The sequence below is a fragment of the Pan paniscus genome, chromosome 1 (genome assembly GCF_029289425.2).
Source record: "Pan paniscus chromosome 1, NHGRI_mPanPan1-v2.0_pri, whole genome shotgun sequence".
NCBI classification, from domain to species: Eukaryota; Metazoa; Chordata; class Mammalia; order Primates; family Hominidae; genus Pan; species Pan paniscus.
Genome location: NC_073249.2, coordinates 21091363 through 21104231, shown reverse-complemented (window position 1 = coordinate 21104231; position 12869 = coordinate 21091363). Strand labels below are relative to the sequence as shown.

Here is a 12869-nt window from a genome sequence, read left to right as displayed (position 1 = left end):
GACGATTGATTCCTAAATGCAAATGCAACTTCTTCCAAGATGCAACGTGCAGAAGAGAGGGGGCAGGCCAACGGGCTATTGCCATTCCTGAGAACCGGGCTTACCTTTTTGGAAACCTGTGGATAGACTGCCCACCCAATTGCTGTTGGTGGTAGGATGCCCCCAAGTCTCGTTCTGCTGCAGGAGAGTGGGGTCACTGAACACAGAGCTATCTACAGCTGCAGAGGCTGTCTGGCAAGCACAGGGCTGTGGATACTGCACCCACCAATGGGCTGAAGGACTTTGCAGCTCAGGAGCCTCATTGGCTGTGCCAGAGTGCGGTTTGTCCAATCTATATCCCGCCCTTTCCCCTGTAAATTTTGAGCCCTCAAAATCATCTTTAGAGAAAGGCATAGACCTGTCTCCTAGGCTCATCCTTAACTTTGGCAAATACATTTTCTAAGGTGATTGAGACTTGTCTCGTCATTTTCCCCTATTGACAGGTCCCTCTCATAAGGAAACTAATCCCATTTGTGAGGCTCCACTTTCATGACCCAATCACCTCCCAAAGGCCCCACCTCCTAATACCATCACCTTGGGGGTAAAGATTTCAATATATAAATTTGGAGAGTGGGACACAAACATTCAGATTGTAACCCCAGTGACTGGATTTAGGGCCCACCTGAAATCCAGGATTATCTCAATCCAAGATTCCTAATCAAGTCTGCAAACAGGAAGTCCTGTTTTTCAAATTGGATCACATTTGTAAATTCACAGAAGTGTCATTTTGGAGGGTTACCATTTAGTCCTCTCTGCGGGGTGTCTTAACTTCAATCCTCTTGGAGGCCATCTGTTGAGAAGTGTGTATGTGCGTCATATATCCATGTTATAGGTGAGGAGATGGAGGCTCAGGGACATTAAGCAGCCCCGCATCCCACAGCTAGGGGCTGCAAAGTCAGGACTGAAGCCCACTGGAGGACCCCTGTGCCCTTAAGAGAAATGTGGGGGTGGCGGCTGGACCGAGGAAGTGGATTAACCGCAGTAGATAGCGCAGTAGAGGTGAATGGAGCTACAGAGGCGGCTGGCTCCCTGCGGGCACTTTCGGGATGAGGGAACCTGCAGCCCTGGCTCCCGGGGTGGGCCATGTGCCACTGGGGTTGCCCTTTACTGTGTGATGCCATAGGCTACCTGGGGAGGTTCCTGGCCCCAACACCACCAAACGCTCCCCCTTCCTTTTCTCTGGATTTTATTTTTGCTTTACATATATTTTTAATTAACACGTAATAATTGTATATATTTGTGAGGTTTTGTTTCTGTAATTCCTTCCTTCCTGTCTGATGCATAGGGAGGTGCCCCATAAATGTCTTCAGTGAGGGGTGACTCCATCGCCCCACGCTCTGCTCATCCTAGCAGGTGATGGGGTCTTTCTCCCCACCCCTCAGAGCAGGTTTTACACTTTCAGGTTTGAGGAAAAAGCATTTTGAGAATTGTTATGGGTTCCATTTTGTATCCCCTGCCCCCCAGTCATCTGTTGAAGTTCTAACCACAGGACCTCAGAATGTGACTCTAATAAGCCCCCCTTATCCTTGGGGGATACATTCCATGACCCCCAGTGGATGCCTGAAACTGAGGATAGTACCCAATCCTACACAGCCTGTGCTTTTTTCCATACATACATAGCTATGGTAAAGTTTATACATTTGGCACAGTAAGAGATTAATAACAATAACTAATAATAAAATTAGTGGGGTGTGGTGGTGCCTGCCTGTAGTTTCATCTACTTGGGAGGCTGAGGCAGGAGGATCACTTGAGCCAAGGAGGTAGAGACCAGCCTGGGCAACAAAGTGAGATGTTGTGTGTAAAAAATATATAAAAATTTGAAAAAGGTAAATAAACTAGAATGATTATGATAATATACTGTAATAAAAGTTATGTGAATATGGTCTTTCTGTCCTGCAAAATATCTTAACAAAAATAACTACAGTGGACCATGGGTAACTGAAACTGTGGGTGAGGAGGACTATGATATTTGGAGATAGGGTCTTTTGAGAAGTAATTAAGGTTAAGTAAGTTTATTGGGGTGGGCCCTAATCCAGTAGGACTGGTATCCTTATAACAAGAGGAGATTAGGATGCAGAGACACCCAGAGGGAGGACCATGTGAGGACACTGGGAGGAGAGGACTATCTGGTAGCCATGGAGCGAGGCCTGAGGGTGAACCAATGCTGTCTACACCTTGATCTTGGACTTCCAGATCAAGGAAAGAAATAAATGCCTGTTGTCTGAGCCACTCAGTGTGCAGTGCTGTGTTAGGCAGCTCTAGGAAATGGATAGAAGAGCTGATTAAAAATGCACATTCCTGCCACTCCATGGAACTGACTTTCTAAGTCTGCACTGGGGCCCAGAAATCTGCAGGACAGGACCCTGCTCTAAGGTTCTTAGAATCCACACTGAGAAACACTAATTCCAGTTTAGTCTCACAACAGCAAAGAAGTGAGGAGAGAAGAGAGTTTCTCAAACTTCATTTCACTGTGCCCCCCAGAAGGAGCCTTTTAAGACTTTTTTTTCCTCATTGTCACCACGACCCTGCAGCTTCCACAGCACAGGTACTGTGTATCTGTTTATGTGCCAGGTCCTTCAGAGGCTGCCAGCCACTGTGATGCCTTTAGCCCCTGAGAACGAATTCTCACCCCCTGGGGAGGCATGTCATTCCCATTGAGAATGCATAAAATAGAACAAGAATTGCTGTCCACTTTTTTTGTATGCATATGTACACATATGCACATGCACACACAGATCTCCATTGAGACATAGAACATATCATTATACAGTTCACAAGGAAAGTGCTGCTTAAAAGAATCCCAACCAGAGCACAGAGAATGGGAAGCTGCTATAGGATGGAGATGTGTCAGCCATGGAATTACACCTAGCAGAATGGCTGGCTGCAGATGGAACTGCAGGGGAAACTGGTGGATTTGGGGGTCCCAGAGTTGGGCCCTGAGCTAGTCTAATGCTTCTTAGGCCCTCCATCTGTGCAGGGGACCCTATTGCTCTTCTGCAAGCTTTCTGTGAGGTTAGAATGAAGGAGCAGTGGCCTTTGCATGTGCCTTCCAGAGGTCATTACTGCAGTTGTAATTTCATCCTTACAGGGTGAGATCCAGGCTGGATTTGGGGTTGGTCACTCACTATGCATCCTGAGGCAGTGAGTTCCTTAAGTCTGGGGTGGGGGGTGGAGCCAAGATGGCCGAATAGGAACAGCTCCAGTCTACAGCTCCCAGCGTGAGCGACGCAGAAGACGGGTGATTTCTGCATTTCCATCTGAGGTACCAGGTTCATCTCACTAGGGAGTGCCAGACAGTGGGTGCAGGACAGTGGGTGCAGCACACCGTGCATGAGCCAAAGCAGGGCGAGGGATTGCCTCACTCAGGAGGCACAAGCGGTCAGGGAGTTCCCTTTCCTAGTCAAAGAAAGGGGTGACAGACGGCACCTGGAAAATCGGGTCACTCCCACCCTAATACTGTGCTTTTCCAACGGGCTTAACAAACGGCACACCAGGAGATTATATCCCGCACCTGGCTCAGAGGGTCCTACGCCCACGGAGTCTCGCTGATTGCTAGCACAGCAGTCTGAGATCAAACTGCAAGGCAGCAGCGAGGCTGGGGGAGGGGCGCCTGCCATTGCCCAGGCTTGATTAGGTAAACAAAGCAGCCTGGAAGCTCGAACTGGGTGGAGCCCACCACAGCTCAAGGAGGCCTGCCTGCCTCTGTAGGCTCCACCTCTGAGGGCAGGGCACAGACAAATAAAAAGACAGCAGTAACCTCTGCAGACTTAAATGTCCCTGTCTGACAACTTTGAAGAGAGTAGTGGTTCTCCCAGCACGCAGCTGGAGATCTGAGAACTGGCAGACTGCCTCCTCAAGTGGGTCCCTGACCCCCAAGTAGCCTAACTGGGAGGCACCCCCCAGTAGGGGCAGACTGACACCTCACACGGCCGGGTACTCCTCTGGGACAAAACATCCAGAGGAACCATCAGGCAGCAACACTTGCTGTTCACCAATATCCGCTGTTCTACAGCCACCGCTGTTCTGCAGCCACCTCTGCTGACACCCAGGCAAACAGGGTCTGGAGTGGACCTCTAGCAAACTCCAACAGACCTGCAGCTGAGGGTCCTGTCTGTTGGAAGGAAAACTAACAAACAGAAAGGACATCCACACCAAAAACCCATCTGTACATCACCATCATCAAAGACCAAAAGTAGATAAAACCACAAAGATGGAGGAAAAACAGAGCAGAAAAACTGGAAACTCCAAAAAGCAAAGTGCATCTCCTCCTCCAAAGGAACGCAGCTTCTCACCAGCAATGGAACAAAGCTGGACAGAGAATGACTTTGACGAGGTGAGAGAAGAAGGCTCCAGACGATCAAACTACTCCGAGCTACAGGAGGAAATTCAAACCAATGGCAAAGAAGTTAAACACTGTGAAAAAAAATTAGATGAATGTATAACTAGAATAACCAATGCAGAGAAGTCCTTAAAAGAGCTGATGGAGCTGAAAGCCAAGGCTCGAGAACTAAGTGAAGAATGCAGAAGCCTCAGGAGCCGATGCCATCAACTGGAAGAAAGGGTATCAGTGATGGAAGATGAAATGAATGAAATGAAGCAAGAAGGGAAGTTTAGAGAAAAAAGAATAAAAAGAAATGAACAAAGCCTCCAAGAAATATGGGACTATGTGAAAAGACCAAATCTACGTCTGATTGGTGTACCTGAAAGTGACGGGGAGAATGGAACCAAGTTGGAAAACACTCTACAGGATATTATCCAGGAGAACTTCCCCAACCTAGCAAGGCAGGCCAACATTCAGATTCAGGAAATACAGAGAACGCCACAAAGATACTCCTCGAGAACAGCAACTCCAAGACACATAATTGTCAGATTCACCAAAGTTGAAATGAAGGAAAAAATGTTAAGGGCAGCCAGAGAGAAAGGTCGGGTTACCCTCAAAGGGAAGCCCATCAGACTAACAGCTGATCTCTCGGCAGAAACTCTACAAGCCAGAAGAGAGTGGGGGCCACTATTCAACATTCTTAAAGAAAAGAATTTTCCACCCGGAATTTCATATCCAGCCAAACTAAGCTTCATAAGTGAAGGAGAAATAAAATCCTTTACAGACAAGCAAATGCTGAGAGATTTCGTCTTTTCTTTTTCTCTCTTTCTTTCTTTTCTTTCTTTCTTTCTTTCTTTCTTTCTTTCTTTCTTTCTTTCTTTCTTTCTTTCTTTCTTCCCTTCTTTCTTCTTTCATCTGTCTGACAGGATCTTGCTCTGTCACCCAGGCTGGAGTGCAATAGCACAATTATGGCTCACTGTAGCCTTAAACTCCTGGGCTCAAGCGATTTTCCCACCTCAGCCTCCTGAGTAGCTGGGACAACAGGCACACACCACCATGCCTGGCTAATTTCTTTATTTTTATTTTTTTGTAGAGATGGGGTCTTGCTGTATTGCCCAGGGTGTCCTCAAACTCCTGGCCTCAAGCAATTTTCCCGCCTCAGACTCCCAAAATGCTGGATGACAGCTGCAAGCCATCACAAGCAACTCTGTCATAATGCAGTCTTTATAACCAGCTGAGCACAATCTCTACTCTCAAAATAGGGCTCTGAAGTCTAGGAACAAGTCCTCAACTCCTGAAATGACAGAGGAGGAAGTGAGTGAAGTGAATGAATGAAGGACACAGTCAATATTGAGAATAATCACAGTGATTGCAACTGTAAACCCTCCCTGACGCGGCCCTGCTCTGAATGCTACTCTGTTGGTCTTTCAGGATGGTATCAGCACTCCCAGCAGACAGAGTGGCTCAGGGCTCACACCAGGTCCCTCAGCCCACACCCATCAGACTTGGGGTTCAAACTCAGATCTGTCCGTTTTCAAGACAGAGCCCAACCAGCCTGCCTGAAATCAGCCAGTGAAGACTTAATCGAGGGATTGCTAGGAGACAGATGGTCTCACTGGCTAGATCATAATTGGGCAATGTCAGAGTGAGGATCCCCACTGGCCACCCCATTCCTACTGTGTTTGAGGACACATGGACAAAGCCGCAGCTCAGGGCTTCGTGTTAGGGTCCTGGGTTTGGGGTGGGGGGGCAGGATGTGCCTTGTTGGGGCTCCCTGCTCACCACGCCTTGGCTCAACCTTGTCGCTGCTGGTGGGCCGCCTCTGCTCCTTTTCTCTTCACTCCCTCTCTTCTTCCAGTGATGCTTTGTTCTTTTCCCTTTGACGTTTCCAGAAGATGCAGATGCCTCCAGCTATTACGAGTCCCATGGCAACAAGGATCAGAGGCAGAGCCGCTTTCCATGCCGTGAACTGGGAGCTTCTGGAGAAGGTAGCTGGAGAAGATTCCCAGAAGCCAGGAATACTGGGGTAAGAGAGTTTCTGTGTTCTGAGGTCAAACTTGCTAAAGAGTTCAGTAGTCCAGGGACATAATATTTGCAAATTACTGTGAAATAGTTTCCAAAATAGTATGTATTTGCACAGCTGGTCTATGGACCGAATGTCTGTGTCCCCCAAAGGGGTTGAAATCCCAACCCCTACGGTGATGATGTTGGGAGGTGAGGCCTTTGGGAAGTGATGAGGTCATGAGGGTGGAGCCCCTGTAACGGATATGATGGGAATGGTGCCCTTATAAAGGGGAGAGCCCAGAGAGCTCCCTCACCACTTCCACCATGTGAGGACACAGTGAGAAGGTGCTGTCTATGAACCAGGAAGTGCCCTTGCCAGACACCAAATCTGCCACGCCTTGATCTTGGACTTCCCAGCTTACAAAACTGTGGGCAATAGCTATCTCTTGTTTCTAAGCCACCTGGTCTGTGGTATTTTGTTATAGGCACACAAATGGAGTAAGACAGTTTGGTTTAGACATATGCATAGGAAGTAGATATTAGATATCTATTTGTAGATAGACAAAGGGAGAAGTGATAAAAAGAAATATCACAATAAGGTAAAAATATGGTGAATCTGAGTAAAGGGTGCACAGACAACTTCTCTATTAATCTTGCAAAGTTTCTGTAAGTTTGACATCATTTAGAAAAGTAAAAGTGAAAGTTTTTGTGAAAAGCTAAATTTGGAAACAACGAAGATATTTTTCAGTAGGTGAATGGATCAATAAACAGTGGTCCATCCAGATCCTGGAACGTTATTCATTTCACAAAAGAAACAAGTTATCAAGGCATGAAAAGACATGGAGGAAACCTAAATGCGTACCACAAAGTGAGGGAAGTCAAAGTGAAGGGGCTACAGAGGCACTGTCCCAACTACAGGACATTCCAGAACACCTGGAAACTATGGAGACAGTGAAAACATCAGTGGTGGCCAGGAGTTAGGGGAGATGAATGAATGAGCGGAGCACGGAGGATTAAGGGCAGTGACATTATTTTGTATGATACTATGACAGATATGTGGCGTTATATATTTATCTAGAACCATGGGACACCATGCCAAGAGTGAGCCCTCATGAAAACTGTGCACTCTGGGTGCTGACGGCATTGTCAACGGAGGTTCGTCAAACATGGTGGACGTTCCTTCTGGTGTAGGGTTTTTATGCCGGGGGAAGGTGTGTGAGGGGGTTCGGGGAAGATGGGAACTCTCTGGACTTTCTACTAAAATTTGTTGTGACCCTAAAACTGCTTTAAAAAATAAAGCCTATTTTAAAAAACCCTAAAAACTGTTGATATTAGGATGTACATTTCTTGTTCCCCCAAAGGCAAGGCTCTCCCCAGGGTCCCTGCACCCTTATCTCTGTTCCTCTTCAGTAATCAGCACCCAAACAGTGCACCTCCCGGGATGCCCCAGCCATGTGAGGACAGGAACCTGCCACCCATCCCTGCTTGCCACAAACCCCACAGCTGTCTCTTAATGTCCCCAGTGTCCAGGGTCACGGAATCCTGTGCTCAGTGATTGTGAGGACAGAACTGAATAGAGGACTCACCGGGCAGGTGGCTCTCAGCCACCTTCCTCCTTTCAGGGAGGAGGGGGCTGGAGATGGAGCAGGAGAGACCCTCCACAGCCCTGTCCCAGAGCGTCAAGCTGGATGCCACAGCCCAGAGCCTGGTGGTGGCTGAGGCTGATAGATTGGTCACAGCAGGCCTAGCCTGGCCCCTGAAGTCTCTCCGTTCCACCCAGGACTTGGGGAAACAGGCTGCTGATGTGCACTCCGCCCTGACTCCATCCTGCTGGTCTGTCACCTGGATTCTGGGCTCCGTGCCCAGCCCTGAAGGAAGAGACAGCAGCTTGAATCTTTGCAGCCATGGCTGCTTCTATTTAAAGGAAAAACAAAATCTTGAGGATTTCCAATGTATTTTGGCAATTTCACAAACTGCCTACCCTGTGTTACACACCATCCCTAACAGAGTTCCCCCATTTCCCACACAAAAGAAGGGAAGCAAAGTGGAAAAGGTCCAGGAAGATTGAATAGGCATCCTGTGTTGCAGAAGTAGAATTCATGGCACAAGATGGGACCCAGGCTTGTCTGTTTCGAAGCACAAGTTCTGAGTCACTTGGGAAACCTCCCGTATCTGAAGACTCTCTTCTCTCTCTTGGCCTTTCTGTCTCCTGCCATTATTTCTCTGTCTCTCTCTTCCTCCCACTCTCTGTTGCTTACTGTCTTTCTCATTTTCTTTTACTGTCTCTCTGTCTCTGTCTCTATCTCCCTCTCTCTGTCACTGACTCTGTCTCTTTGTCTCTTTCATTCTCTCTGTGTTTCTCTCAGTTTCTCATTCTCTCTGTCTCTCTCCATCTCTGTCTCTCCTGTCTTTCATTCTCTGTCTCTGCCTGTCCCTCCCTCTCCATCTCTGTCTTTCCCCATCTCTATAATTCTGTCATTCTTTCTTCATCTCTCTCTGTCTTTCTCTCATCTCTCTGTCTTTCTCTCCATCTCTCTTTCCACCTCTGTCTGTCTCTCCCTGCTTCTTTCTCATTCTATCTCTTCTTCTCTGTGTCTCTCTCATTCTCCCCATCTCTCTCTTTCCCTTCACTTTCCAGTCCACTGGTGTAAGGAGGGAAAGGAAGATGAGGAAGGTGGCTCTGCCTTCACCGCTGTGCTTCCCGAGAGCAGTGCAGGCCAGCACGGCAGCTGGGAGAGTGCACTCTCACCCTACTGAAAAGCCCTCCACCTGAACACGCTGGGCCCCAAGGCCATGCCTGGAAGTAGACTTTCAGCCAGCTAGCCACCAGCCTTACCTGCCACCTGCACCTGCACAGTGGCCTCGCCGAACTTTACACCATCCTTGAAGCGGCAGCAGTATGTCCCGTTGTCAAAGGTGGTGACCCTGTGACTCCTCACCATGGCCTTGCCCCTGGCCACCTGGTCACTCATGAAGGTGGTCCTTCCTCTGTACTGCCACTTTTGCTCTCCATCCATGTCCATCCCTCTCTCATGCATGTGCACAGCTAGGGAGGGCTGGCACCTGTACCACCTCAGCTCCATGTCCTCGGCACTGATATTGGGGAACAGCTGGCACTGTAACTCCACGTGTCCCCCAGCCATAGCCAGAATAGGGGCATGAGGCCCAGTGACATCAAAGTCAACTTTCCCTGGGGGAGGCAGATCAGAAAGGGCTGGGTTAGGCCATGTGTTGGGAGGCCAGGGCACTTCCCCCCTGCCCCTCCCTCTTCTTGGAAGCTTTGGGGACCTATTGAGCCCTGAGCTGTTGGGAGATGCTTCTGCTTCCCGCCATGCTGGACACACCCCCACCTATGCCAGGGCACCTGCCTTGACTTGCACAGGAGTCTGTCCCTCAGTTTTGACAGATGCTGGCTAGTGGGAGCTGTGGGAAGACCAAGGTGACAAAGCAGATGGACAGGAAGGCCTCTGGATCACACGTCACTACCATTCCTGCCAGGCCGGAGCCACGCACTGTCACTGGGAGAGGAGCCACCGCCAGGAAGCTAACAGGTGCAGAGGAAAAGTGCCATGGAAGAAAAAGAAGAAAAAGGTCATTCACTCTCACTCTCAAACAAGTTATTAATGCTATAAATGGAGACACAGCAAGCCTCATGTGCTCCTGTACCCATCTCCTTGCGGGTAACACACCTCTCACCCTAGTCTGTCTGCGGAATTCCACGAGGACATCCAGGAGGGAAGGGGTTTGATTTTCTAATTGCTCATAAAGAGCTGTAGCCCAGTCTCTAGCTGGTGACTGTCATGAAACTCCAGAATGCTGGGGGAGAAAACCCAGACTCGGATTAAGCAAATTCGAGGTCAGAACGACATCAAGGGATTCCCTTAATGTCCCTTGCTTTCCTGCTGTCCCCATGGGGACTTCTACAGTCAGGGGCTGGGGGCTGGGCCCAATCCTCAGAGCTCTTCAGCTGGGATGGGCAGGCCAAGACCCTCATGAGTCTCTTGTGAACATTTCTTGTAACCTTGGTTTAGAGAGCAGGTGTTGGGAAAAAGTTCTGTGACCTTGGGCGGTTCTACCCAGCACAGCCATCCAGGTTGGGCATTTACGTGTGTGATTAGGGAGTTGTGTGGGCACAGGCTCTTGTCCTGTTTGGTTCTTGCATTGCAGGAAGGCCCTGTGGTCCTTCTGCCCTTGGGGATGGGGAGAGGGTGGAGGAAGCAGAGACACTGAAGAGCAAACCACATCCTGACCATAGACAATGCTCACCTGGCACCGAGAGCTGCTGCAGCTTCCCTGGGAAGTCCTGGCAACTTTGGGGGAATGAATTTAGTTTCCTGCCAACTCCAGGTAGGGTGTGACCCAGACCAACCACGCTGTCTCCACGCGGTGATGTGAAAGGCAACCTAGACATCTGGCAAAAGCCGCCAAGTCCCCCAGTTTCCAGAGATTCTTCCTTTTGTTTTTTGCAAAAATATGTAACTGTACCTTTCTGGCAGTTGCAGCAGAAAAAAAAAAAAAGAAGGCTTCCTGAAGAGTGTGATCCCCAGTGTGGAACACCCCAGGGCTGGGGAGCAGGAGATAGAGCCCGCGGGGAGGAGACGGGTCTCAGGGTGGGACCCAGGCCAGCTGAAGGAGCTGCGAATGCAGATAAAGCCTGTGGTTATCTGGCAGCGTGCAGGCCCAGCCTAGCTGGCCCAGGTCCTTCAGGAAAGGTGTTTATGATCATGTCGCAATGTCCTAATTCCTGTATTGTCCCAGAGGGATGTTCAGGGCTCCTCTTGATGATTCAAAAGTCTGGGCCTTTTCCTGGGTGGTTTTTGTGAGAAAGGAGTCCTTGCTTTCCTAGAGGGAGGAGCTTTATCCAAACTCTGCAGACAGGGGCTGAGCACTCCCTGTGCCCGCGGGCGGTGGAGGAAATCCAAGTGCCAGGTCCCTCCTATGTCCCTCCTTGGGGGAGCGTCCCTTTGGTCAACCGGTTGTTCCCCCTTTTATATGTCAACACGTAAGAATTATGTCGTCCTGTGATCTGCTTTTACCAGACAATGACGTGACCTAAAACTCGGCTCACTTGTCCTTTTTAAAAAATTAATTGACCAGACGCGGTGGCTCACACCTGTAATCCCAGTACTTTGGTAGGCCGAGGCAGGCAGATTGCCTGAGGTCAGGAGTTCAAGACCAGTCTGGCCAACGTGGTGGAAACCCATCTGTACTAAAAATACAAAAAAATTAGCCCAGCATGGTGGCCTGTGCCTGTAATCCCAGCTACTTGGGAGGCTGAGGCAGGGGGATTGCTTGAACCAGGGAGGTGGAGGTTGCAGTGAGCCAAGATCGTGCTACTGCACTCCAGCCTGGGTGACAGAGTGGGACTCTGCCTCAAAAAAACATTAATTAATATGTTGTTAAAGACAGGGTCTCACTCTGTCACCCAGGCTGGAGTACAGTGGTGTGATCTCAGCTCACTGCATCCTTGATCTCCCAGACTCAAGCAATCCTCCCATCTCAGCCTCCCAAGTAGCTGGGACCACAGGTGCACCATCATGCCTGGCTAAATTTTTGGTATTTTTTGTAGAGATAAAGTCGTGCTATGTTGCCCAGGCTTGTCTTGAACTCCTGGGCTTAAGCAGTCCTCCCACTTCGGCTTATCAAAGTACCGTGGTTACTGGCATGAGCCACTGTGCTGCATCCAGTCACACTTGTCCTGATGACTTGGGAAGGAGGACTCAGGTTTGAACAATCTAGAGTGAGCCGCTACGATGTACAGAGCACACTGTGTTGAGAGCAGATTGTGATGCCTGTTGTCGGATGAAGAGTGTCACGAGCACTGGGAGAAGCTATGGCAGAGAAAGGTGTCCTGGCGGTGTGGGCTTTCAGCCCATGGGTAGGTCACCTGACACGGTGGTCCTTCTGTGCATGAGCCCATGTGTGGCCCAGAGTCTCTCATGTGGGCAGCCGGGGCTCCTGCAGACACATTCAGCTCAACCCACCTCAGGTACAATGTTTAAAGTTCAAAGGCAAGAAGAAGACAGGAGGTCACACACTGCACAATTCCATTCATATGAAATGATCAGACAGGTAAATACAGGGACAGAAAGAAAACTGTGGTTGTTGGGGCTGAGGAGATGGGGGAGGTGGAAATGGAGATGAGGAATAACTGTTTAATATTTTGGGGGTTTTATTTAGGGTGATGAAAATATTTTGGAACTAGATAGAGGTGGTGGTTGCAAAACATTGGGAATGTACTTAATGCCACCAAATGGTATGCTTTAAAATGGTCAATTTTATATTATGTAAATTTTATCTCAATTGATAAAAAAGAAAAACATTAAAAAAAGAAAAAGCAGAAAAAAAGAACAAAAACAACAGAGTGAGAGAGAGGAGAGAGAGAGAAAACAAACAAACAACAACAAAAAAAGAGCTGCATATCCACCCTCTTGTGGATGGGATTATGGTTAAAAAACAAGAAAACCCCCAAATCACAACTTTGTTAAAAATGGGATTGTCTGGC

The 12869-nt window shown here is 48.7% G+C and overlaps 1 pseudogene across 1 annotated transcript; it reads right to left on the bottom strand.

Annotated features, from left to right (window-relative positions):
* Positions 1-6112: 6112 nt before the first annotated feature.
* Positions 6113-9853, bottom strand: BTNL10P (Butyrophilin-like protein 10; annotated as a pseudogene). The gene is made up of 4 exons (XR_008622249.1): positions 9769-9853; positions 9201-9554; positions 7951-8232; positions 6113-6352 (listed from the first exon to the last, which is right to left on the bottom strand). The product of XR_008622249.1 is annotated as a Butyrophilin-like protein 10 (transcript).
* Between the last annotated feature and the right edge of the window lie 3016 nt (positions 9854-12869).